Source organism: Triticum urartu, chromosome 1 (assembly GCF_003073215.2).
Source record: "Triticum urartu cultivar G1812 chromosome 1, Tu2.1, whole genome shotgun sequence".
NCBI lineage: Eukaryota > Viridiplantae > Streptophyta > Magnoliopsida > Poales > Poaceae > Triticum > Triticum urartu.
In genome coordinates this window covers 89,711,314-89,723,790 of record NC_053022.1, presented here as the reverse complement: position 1 = coordinate 89,723,790, position 12,477 = coordinate 89,711,314, and positions in this window count along the sequence as shown.

Genomic DNA, 12,477 nt, shown 5'->3' with positions numbered 1-12,477 from the left:
TCGGTACGTTACTTGCCCGAGATTCGATCGTCGGTATCCCGATACCTTGTTCAATCTTGCTACCGGCAAGTCTCTTTACTCGTTCTGTAACACATCATCCCATGATCAACTCCTTGGTCACATTGTGCACATTATGATGATGTCCTACTGAGTGGGCCCAGAAGTTCCTCTCCGTTTACACGGAGTGACAAATCCCAGTCTCGATTCGTGCCAACCCAACAGACACTTTCGGAGATACCCGTAGTGCACCTTTATAGCCACCCAGTTACGTTGTGGCGTTTGGTACACCCAAAGCATTCCTATGGTATCCGGGATTTGCACAATATCATGGTCTAAGGAAATGATACTTGACATTAGAAAAGCTTTAGCAGATGAACTATACGATCTTGTGCTAGGCTTAGGATTGGGTCTTTTTCATCACATCATTCTCCTAATGATGTGATCTCGTTATCAATGACATCCAATGTCCATGGTCAGGAAACCATGACCATCTATTGATCAATGAGGTAGTCAACTAGAGGCTTACTAGGGACATGTTGTGGTCTATGTATTCACACATGTATTACGGTTTCCGGTTAATACAACTATAGCATGAACAATAGACAATTATCATGAACAAGGAAATACAATAATAACCATTTTATTATTGCCTCTAGGGCATATTTCCAACAGTCTCCCACTTGCACTAGAGTCAATAATCTAGTTCACATCACTATGTGATTGTAATGAATCCAACACCCATAGGGTTTGTTCATATCTTGCTTGTGAGAGGAGTTTATTAGTCAATGGGTCCAAACCTTTCAGATCCATGTGTGCTTTGCAAATCTCTATGTCATCTTGTAGATGCAGCTACCACGCGCTACTTGGAGCTATTCCAAATAACTATTCTACTATACGAATCCGGTTTACTACACAGAGTCATCCGGATTAGTGTCAAAGTTTGCATCAACGTAACCTTTTACGACGAACTCTTTTACCACCTCCATAATCGAGAAAATTCTTTAGTCCACTAGTTACTAAGGATAAGTTCGACCCCTGTCGTGTGATCCATTCCTGGATCACTCTTATACCCCTTGACTGACTCATGGCAAGGCACACTTCAGGTGCGGTACACAGCATAGCATACTGTAGAGCCTACGTCTAAAGCATAGGGGACGACCTTCATCCTTTCTCTCTCTTCTGTTGTGGTCAGGTCTTGAGTTTTACTCAATACTCATACCTTATAACACAGCCAAGAACTCCTTTGCCGGTCTATTTTTGAACTCCTTCAAAATTTTGTCATGGTATGTGTTCGTTTGAAAGTACTATTAAGCGATTTTGATCTATCCTTATAGATCTTGATGCTCAATGTTCAAGTAGCTTAATCCAGGTTTCCATTGAAAAACACTTTTCAAATAACCCTGCATGCTTTCCAGAAATTCTACATCATTTCTGATCAACAATATGTGAACAACATATACTCATCAAAAATTCTATAGTGCTCCCACTCACTTCTTTGGAAATACAAGTTTCTCATAAACTTTGTATAAACCCAAAATCTTTGATCATCTCATCAAAGCGTACATTCCAATTCCGAGATTCTTACTCCAGTCCTTAGAAGGATTGCTGGAGCTTTGCATATTTGTTAGCATCTTTCAGGATTGACAAAACCTTCTGGTTGTATCACATACAACCTTTCCTCAAGAAAAACATCGAGGAAACAATGTTTTGACATCCTATCTGCAAGATTTCATAAATAATGCAGTAACTGCTAACATAATTCCAACAGACTCTTAGCATCGCTACGAGTGAGAAAGTCTCATCGTAGTCAACTCCTTTGAACTTGTCGGAAAACATCTTAACGACAAGTCGAGCTTTCTTAATGGTGACATTTACCATCATTGTCCATCTTCCTTTTAAAATCCATCTGCACCCAACAGCCTTACAACCATCAAGTAGTTCTTCCAAAGTCTATACTTTGTTTTTACACATGGATCCTCTCTCGGATTTTATGGCCTCGAGCCATTCGTCGGAATCCGGGCCCACCATCGCTTCTCCATAGCTCGTAGGTTCATTGTTGTCTAGCAACATGACTTCCAAGACAGGATTACGTACCACTCTGAAGTAGTATGCATCCTTGTCGACCTATGAGGTTTGGTAGTGACTTGATCCGAAGCTTCATGATCACTATCATAAGCTTCCACTTCAATCGGTGTAGGTGCCACAGGAACAACTTCATGTGCCCTGCTCCACACTAGTTGAAGTGACGGTTCAATAACCTCATCAAGTCTCCACCATCCTCCCACTCAATTCTTTTGAGAGAAACTTTTCCTCGAGAAAGGACCCATTTCTAGAAACAATCACTTTTGCTTCCAGATCTGAAATAGGAGGTATAGCCAAAAGTTTTGGGTATTCTATGAAGATGCATTTATCCTCTTTGGGTTCGAGCTAATCAGCCTGAAAATTTTTCACATAAGGGTCGCAGCCCCAAACTTTTAAGAAACGACAACTTAGGTTTCTCTAAACCATAGTTCATACGGTGTCGTCTCAACGGAATTGTGTGGTGCCCTATTTAAAGTGAATGTGGTTGTCTCTAATGCCTAACCCATAAACGATAGTGGTAATTCAACAAGAGACATCATGGTACGCACCATATCCAATAGGGTGCAGTTATGATGTTCGGACACACCATCACACCATGGTGTTCCAGGCGGTATTAGTTGTGAAACAATTTCCACAATGTCTTAATTGTGTGCCAAACTCGTAACTCAGATATTCATCTCTATGATCATATCATAGACATTTTATCCTCTTGTCACGACGATCTTCACTCTGAAATTACTTAAACCTTTTAATAATTCAGACTTGTGTTTCATCAAGTAAATATACTCAGCATCTACTCAAATCATATGTGAAGTAAGAACATAACGATATCCACTGCGTGCCCCGGCACTCATTGGACTGCACACATCAAAATGTATTACTTCCAACAAGTTGCTTTCTTGTTCCATCTTAATGAAAACGAGGTCTTTCAGTCATCTTGCCCATGTGGTATGATTTGCATGTCTCAAGTGATTCAAAATCAAGTGAGTACAAATGTTCCATCTGTATGGAGTTTCTTCATGCATATCTACCAATAGACATGGTTCGCATGTCTCAATCTTTTCAAAAACGAGTGAGTCCAAAGATCCATCAACATGGAGCTTCTTCATGCGTTTTATACCAACATGACTCAAATGGCAGTGCCACAAGTATGTGGTACTATCATTACTATCTTATATCTTTTGTCATGAATATGTGTATCACTACGATCGAGATTCAGTAAACCATTCATTTTAGGTGCAAGACCATTGAAGGTATTATTCAAATAAACAGAGTAACCATTATTCTCCTTAAATGAATAACCGTATTGCGATAAACATAATCCAATCATGTCTATTCTCAACACAAACACCAAATAACAATTATTTAGGTTTAACACCAATCTCGATGGTAGAGGGAGCGTGCGATGTTTGATCACATCAACCTTGGAAACACTTCCAACATATCGTCATCTCACCTTTAGCTAGTCTCCGTAGCCTTTTATTTCGAGTTACTAACACTTAGCAACCGAACCGGTATTTATTACCCTGGTGCTACTAGGAGTGCTAGTAAAGTACACAATAATATAATGTATATTCAAAATACTTCTGTCGACCTTGCCAGCCTTCTCATCTACCAAGGATCTAGGGTAGTTCTGCTTCAGTGACCATTCCCCTCATTATAGAAGCACTTAGTCTCGGGTTTGGTTCAACCTTGGGTTTTTTCACTAGAGCAGCAACTGATTTGCCGTCTCATGAAGTATCCCTTCTTTCCCTTGCCCTTCTTGAAACTAGTGGTTTTACTAACCATCAACAATTGATGCTCCTACTTGATTTCTACTTTCACGGTGTCAAACATCGCGAATTGCTCAAGGATCATCATGTCTATCCCTGATATGTTATAGTTCATCACTAAGCTCTAATAGCTTGGTGGCAGTGACTATGGAGAACTATCACTATCTCATCTGGAAGATTAACTCCCACTCGATTCAAGCGATTGTAGTACTCAGACAATCTAAGCACATGCTCAACGATTGAGCTTTTCTCCCTTAGTTTGCAGGCTTAAGAAACTTGTCAGAGGTCTCATACCTCTTGACGTGGGCACTAGTCTGAAATCCCAATTTCAGTCTTTGGAACATCTCATATGTTCTGCGACGTTTCAAAACATCTTTGGTGCCACAATTCTAAACCGTTAGTATTATGCACTGAACTATCATGTAGTCATCAAAACGTGTATGTCAGATGTTTCCCAACATCTACAGACGACGCTCGAGGTTCAACGCACTGAGCGGTGCATTAAGGACATATCCCTTCTGTGCAGCAATGAGGACAATCCTCAGTTCACGGACCCAGTCCGCATAATTGCTACTGTCAACTCTCAACTAAATTTTCTCTAGGAACATATCTAAAACAGTAGAACCAAAGCGTGAGCTACGACATAATTTGCAAAGACCTTTTGACTATGTTCATGATAATTAAGTTCATCTAATCAAATTATTCAATGAACTCCCACTAAGATAAACATCCCTCTAGTCATCTAAGTGATACATGATCCGAGTCAACTAGGCCATGTTCGATCATCACGTGAGACGGACTAGTCATCATCGGTGAACATATTATGTTGATTGTATCCACTATACGACTCATGTTCGACCTTTCGGTATTCCGTGTTCCGAGGCCATGTCTGTACATGCTAGGCTCGTCAAGTTAACCTAAGTGTATTGCGTGTGTAAATCTGGCTTACACCCGTTGTATGCGAACGTTAGAACCTATCACACCCGATCTTCACGTGGTGCTTCGGAACAATGGACCTTAGCAACGATGCAAAGTTAGGGGGAACACAATCCTTGATATTTTAATGAGGGATCATCTTATTTATGCTACCGTCATTCTAAGCAAATAAGATGTAAAAACATGACAAACATCACATGCAAATCATAAAGTGACATGATATGGCCAATATCATCTTGCGCCTTTGATCTCCATCTTCGAGGCACAGCATGAACACCATCGTCACCGGCATGACACCATGATCTCCATCATTGTGTCTTCATGAAGTTGGCTCGCCAACTATTACTTCTACTACTATGGCTAACGGTTAGCAGTAAAGTAATTACATGGCGTTTTCATTGACACGCAGGTCATAAATAAATTAAGACAACTCCTATGGCTCCTGTCGGTTGTCATACTCATCGACATGCAAGTCGTGATTCCTATTACAAGAACATGATCAATCTCATACATCATATATATCATTCATCACATCCTTTTGGCCATATGACATCACATAGCATACCCTGAAAAACAAGTTAGACGTCCTCTAATTGTTGTTGCATGTTTTACGTGGCTGCTATGGGTTTCTAGCAAGAACATTTCTTACCTACGCAAAACCACAATGGTGATATGCCAATTGCTATTTACCCTTCATAAGGACCCTTTTCATCGAATCCGATCCGACTAAAGTGGGAGAGACAGACACCCGCCAGCCACCTTATGCATCAAGAGCATGTCAGTCGGTGGAACCTGTCTCACGTAAGTGTACGTGTAAGGTCGGTCCGGGCCGCTTCATCCCACAATGCTGCCGAATCAAGATAAGACTAGTAACGGCAAGCAAATTGAACAAATCATCGCCCACAACTACTTTGTGTTCTACTCGTGCATAGAATCTACGCATAGACCTAGCTCATGATGCCACTATTGGGGAACGTAGCAATAATTCAAAATTTTCCTACGTATCCCCAAGATCAATCTAGGAGATGCTAGCAGGGAGAGAGAGGGAGTGCATCTTCATACCCTTGAAGATCGCTAAGCGGAAGCGTTCAAGAGAACGGGGTTGATGGAGTCGTACTCATCATGATCCAAATCACTGATGATCCTAGCGTCGAACGGACGGCACCTCCGCGTTCAACACACGTACGGAATGGAGACGTCTCCCGCGCCTTGATCCAGCAAGGAGGAGGGAGAGGTTGAGGAAGAGAGTCCAACAGCAGCACGACGACGTGGTGGTGATGGAGTGGCAGTTCTCCGGCAGGGCTTCGCCAAGCTCACGCGGAGGAGGAGAGGTTTTGGAGGGGAGGGGCTGCGCCAGGTGCAAGGGTATGGCCGCCCTCCCACCCCTCCACTATTTATAGGTGGGGAGAGAGGGGGCCAGCCCCCCTAGATCCCATCTAGGGTTGGGGGCGGCGGCCAAGGGGGGAGGAGTGCCTCCCAATTCAAGTGGAGGCCCTCCCCCTTAGGGTTTCCCCTCTCCCATGCGCATGGGCCTTTGGGGGGCTGGTGCCCCTGGCCCATTAAGCCTAGGGAGCCCCCCTACAGCCCATGCTGCTGTATTGGACGTGGTGGAACATTTTCCGGACCTCCGGAATCCTCCGGAACCTTCCCGGTACAATACCGGAAAAAACCAAACTTTTCCTCGAACCCGAACAAAAACTTTCCATATATAAATCTTTACCTCCGGACCATTCCGGAACTCCTCGTGACGTCCGGGATCTCATCTGGGACTCCTAACAACATTCGGTAATCACATGCAAGTCTTCCTAATAACCCTAGCATCATCGAACCTTAAGTGTGTAGACCCTACGGGTTCGGGAACCATGCAGACATGACCGAGACAACTCTCCGGCCAATAACCAACAGCGGAATCTGGATACCCATGTTGGCTCCCACATGTTCCACGATGATCTCATCGGATGAACCACGATGTCGGGGATTCAATCTATCCCGTATACAATTCCCTTTGTCAATCGGTACGTTACTTGCCCGAGATTTGATCGTCGGTATTTCAATACCTCGTTCAATCTTGTTACCGGCAAGTCACTTTTACTCGTTCCGTAAACACATCATCCCGTGATCAACTCTTTGGTCACATTGAGCTCATTATGATGATGTCCTACCGAGTGGGCCCAGAGCTACCTCTCCGTCACACGGAGTGACAAATTCCAGTCTTGATTCATGCCAACCCAACAGACACTTTCGGAGATACCCGCAGTGTGCCTTTATAGCCACCCAGTTACGTTGTGATGTTTGGCACACCCAAAGCTTTCCTACGGTATCCGGGAGTTGCACAATCTCATGGTCTAAGGAAATGATACTTGACATTAGAAAAGCTTTAGCAGATGAACTACACGATCTTGCGCTATGCTTAGGATTGGGTCTTGTCCATCACATCATTCTCCTAATGATGTGATCCCGTTATCAATGACATCCAATGTCCATGGTCAGGAAACCATGACCATCTATTGATCAACGAGCTAGTCAACTAGAGGCTTACTAGGGACATGTTGTGGTCTATGTATTCACACATGTATTACGGTTTCCAGATAATACAATTATAGCATGAATAATAGACAATTATCATGAACAAGGAAATACAATAATAACCATTTTATTATTGCCTCTAGGGCATATTTCTAGCATCCTTCACCAGCTTCACAGCGTCCATCTTGGCCCATTGCACCTTCACACGGGCGAAAGCCCAGCGTGCACCGTCGATGCAGACGGACCGCTTGATGACTTTAAGCCGTGGGCAGGCATCCACAAGGCGTCTCACCAGGCCGAAGTAGCTGTTGGGAAGGGCATCGCCAGGCCACATCCGGACTATAAAGCCCTTCATGGCCTGTTCGGCCGCCTTGTGCATCTCGACCAGTTGCTTCATCTGGTCGCTCAGAGGCATCGGGTGTTCGGTCCCAGTATACTGAGAACAGAACAGCTTCTCCGTTGAGCTTCCCTCCTTGGCATGGTAAAACTGTGCGGCATCCGACACGCTGCGGGGCAAATCTGCGAATGCTCCTGGAGAGCTCCGGATTCTGGTAAGTAACAAGTAATTCACTTTCACATGCTTGCTTTGCATATAGAATGCCGTACCCGCCACTATCTTCTTCATCGCATCAATTTCCTGGAGGGCCTTTTGGGCTTCGGCCTTGACACTCTTTGCGCTCTCGAGGGCCGCGACAAGCTCGGACTCTCATGTCTTCAAGTCAAGCTCCAACGCCTCGTGATTCGTCACAAGAGCGTGGAGCTCTTGCTGCACCTCGCCCACTTGAGCCTCAAGCCTCTCCCGCTCGGTGCGCTCCTTGGCCGCTTTGTTTTCAGCCTCGGATAGCGCTTGCTTCAGGGTCGCCACCTCAGTCGTTGATGTCTACTACACAACCTTCTTCTTGTAGATGTTGTTGGGCCTCCAAGTGCAGAGGTTTGTAGGACAGTAGCAAATTTCCCTCAAGTGGATGACCTAAGGTTTATCAATCCGTAGGAGGCGTAGGATGAAGATGGTCTCTCTCAAGCAACCCTGCAACCAAATAACAAAGAGTCTCTTGTGTCCCCAACACACCCAATAGAATGGTAAATTGTATAGGTGCACTAGTTCAGCGAAGAGATGGTGATACAAGTGGTATATGGATAGTAGATAAAGGTATTTGTAATCTGAAATTATAAAAACATCAAGGTAACTAATGATAAAAGTGAGCGTAAACGGTATTGGAATGTGTGGAAATAAGGCCTAGGGTTCATACTTTCACTAGTGTAAGTTCCCTCAACAATGATAACATCATTGGATCATAAAACTATCCCTCAACATGCAACAAAGAGTCACTCCAAAGTCACTAATAGCGGAGAACGAACGAAGAGATTATGGTAGGGTACGAAACCACCTCAAAGTTATTCTTTCCAATCAATCCGTTGGGCTATTCCTATAGGTGTCACAAACAGCCCTAGAGTTTGTACTAGAATAACACCTTAAGACACAAATCAACCAAAACCCTAATGTCACCTAGATACTCCAATGTCACCTCAAGTATCCATGGGTATGATTATACGATATGCATCACACAATCTCAGATTCATCTATTCAACCAACACAAAGGACCTCAAAGAGTGCCCCAAAGTTTGTACCAGAGAATCACAACGAAAACGTGTGCCAACCCCTATGCATAGGTTCATGGGCGGAACCCGCAAGTTGATCACCAAAACATACATCAAGTGAATCACATGATATCCCATTGTCACCACAGATACGCACGACAAGACATAGATCAAGTGTTCTCAAATCTTTAAAGACTCAATCCGATAAGATTACTTCAAAGGGGAAACTCAATTCATTACAAGAGAGTAGAGGGGGGAAGAAACATCATAGGATCCAAATATAATAGCAAAGCTCGCGATACATCAAGAGCGTATCACCTCAAGAACACGAGAGAGAGAGAGAGAGAGATCAAACACATAGCTACTGGTACATACCCTCAGCCCCGAGGGAGAACTACTCCCTCCTTGTCATGGAGAGCACCGGGATGATGAAGATGGCCACCGGAGAGGGATTGCCCTCTCCGGCAGGGTGCCGGAACGGGTCTAGATTGGCTTTCGATGGCTACGGAGGCTTCTGGCGGCGGAACTCCCGATCTATTGTGTTCACGGATGTTTTAGGATACGTGGGTATATATGGTTGAAAGGAGTACGTCGGTGGACTGAAGGGGTGGCCACGAGGCAGGGGGCACGCCCCAGGGGGTGGGCGCGCCCCCTACCCTCGTGAGCTCCTCCTTCATCTTCTGACGTAGGGTCCAAGTCTATCCGGTAGGTTTCCTTCCAAAAATAACTTCTCCAGTTGATTTCGTTCCGTTTCGACTCCGTTTGATATTCCTTTTCTTCAAAACACTGAAATAGGCATAAAACAGCAAATATGGGCCGGGCCTCCGATTAACAGGTTAGTCCTAAAAATAATATAAAAGTGGAAAATAAAGCCCAATATTGCCCAAAACAGTAGATAATATAGCATGTAGCAATCAAAAATTATAGATACGCTGGAGACGTATCAAGCATCCCCAAGCTCAAGTCCTGCTTGTCCTCGAGTAGGTAAATGATAAAAAGATAATTTTTGATGATTTCAATGTAATTCTTCTTACTTGTGATATGAATATTCAGATCCGAAAGATTCAAGACAAAAGTTCATATTGACATAAAAATAATAATACTTCAAGCATACTAACTAAGCAATTATGTCTTCTCAAAATAACATGGCCAAAGAAAGCTATCCCTACAAAATCATATAGTCTGGCTATGCTCCATCTTCACCACACAAAATATTTAAATCATGCACAACCCCAATAACAAGCCAAGCAATTGTTTAATACGTTTGATGTTCTCAAACTTTTTCAATCTTCACGCAATACATGAGCGTGAGCCATGGACATAGCACTATCGGTGGAATAGAATGGTGGTTGTGGAGAAGACAAAAAGGGAGAAGATAGTTTCACATCGACTAGGCGTATCAATGGGCTATGGAGATGCCCATCAATAGATATCAATGTGCGTGAGTAGGGATTGCCATGCAACGGATGCACTAGAGCTATAAATGTATGAAAGCTCAACAGAAGAACTAAGTGGGTGTGCATCCAACTCGCTTGCTCACGAAGACCTAGGGAAATTTGAGGAAGCCCATCATTGGAAAGTGACAACATAGGAGACACTCTATTATGAAGATCATGGTGCTACTTTGAAGCACAAGTGTGGTAAAAGGATAGTAGCATTGCCCCTTCTCTCTTTTTCTCTCATTTTATTTATTTATTTTATTTTTTTATTTGGGCCTTCTCTTTTTTTATGACCTCTTTTCTTTTTTTATTTAGGCTTCTTTGGCCTCTTTTATTTATTTATTTATTTTCGTCCGGAGTCTCATCCCGACTTATGGGGGAATGATAGTCTCCATCATCCTTTCCTCACTGGGACAATGCTCTAATAATGATGATCATTACACTTTTATTTTTCTTACAACTCAAGAATTACAACTTGATACTTAGAACAAAATATGACCCTATATGAATGCCTCCGGCGGTGTACCGGGATGTGCAATGATGCATGACTGACATGTATGAAAGAATTATGAACGGTGGCTTTGCCACAAATACAATATCAACTACATGATCATGCTAAGCAATATGACAATGATGAAGCGTGTCATAATAAACGGAACGGTGCAAAGTTGCATGGCAATATATCTCGGAATGGCTATGGAAATGCCATAATAGGTAGGTATGGTGGCTGTTTTGAGGAAGGTATATGGTGGGTGTATGATACCGGCGAAAGGTGCACGGTACTAGAGAGGCTAGCAAGGGTGGAAGGGTGAGAGTGCGTATAATCCATGGGCTCAACATTAGTCATAAAGAACTCATATACTTATTGCAAAAATCTACAAGTTATCAAATAAAAGTATTACGCGCATGCTCCTAGGGGGGTAGATTGGTAGGAAAAGACCATCGCTCATCCTCGACCGCCACTCATAAGGAAGGCAATCAATAAATAAATCATGCTCTGACTTCATCACATAACGGTTCACCATACGTGCATGCTATGGGAATCACAAACATCAACACAAGTATCTATCAAATTCACAACTACTCAACTAGCATGACTCTAATATCACCATCTCCATATCTCAAAACAATTATCAAGTATCAAACTTCTCATAGTATTCAACACACTCATAAGAGAAGTTTATTATTCTTGAATACCTAGCATATTAGGATTTTAAGAAAATTACCATGCTATTTAAGACTCTCAAAATAATATAAGTGAAGCATGAGAGTTCATCTATTTCTTCAAAATAAAACTATCACCGTGCTCTAAAAGATATAAGTGAAGTACTAGAGCAACCAACAAACTACTCAGAAAGATATAAGTGAAGATCAATGAGTAGTTGAATAATTATGCAACTATGTAAAGACTCTCTAACATTTAATAATTTCAGATCTTGGTATTTTATTCAAACAGCAAGAAAAGCAAAATAAAATGACATCTAAGAATAGCAAACATCATGTGAAGAAGCAAAAACTTAGGATCAACCGATACTAACCGATAGTTGTTGAAGAAGAAAGGTGGGATGCCAACCGGGGCATCCCCAAGCTTAGATGCTTGAGACTTCTTGAAATATTATCTTGGGATGCCTTGGGCATCCCCAATCTTGAGCTTTTGTGTCTCCTTAATTCCTCTCATATCACGGTCTCCCTAAATCTCAAAAGCTTCATCCACACAAAACTCAACAAGGACTCGTGAGATAAGTTAGTATAAACCATTGCCAAAACCTTATCATACTCTACTGTAGCAAATCACTAAAATTATTATTAAACATTGCATACTAAATGCCTCTGCATATTTAATAGTCCTATCCTCAAATAGAATCATTAAAGAAGCAACCATATGCAAACAATGCAAACATAACAGCAATCTGCCTAAACAGGATAGTCTGTAAAGAATGCCGCAACATCCATACTTCCCTAGCTCCAAAAATTATGAATGAAAATTCCCACTGTAGTAAATTTATCAGATCTTAATATGCAAAAGGTTTAAACATTTTATCACATTCTGACTTCTCTAGGGAATTATTGCAACAGCGGTAAACTTTCTGTTTTCAAACAGCAACATGTATACTTGTAACATA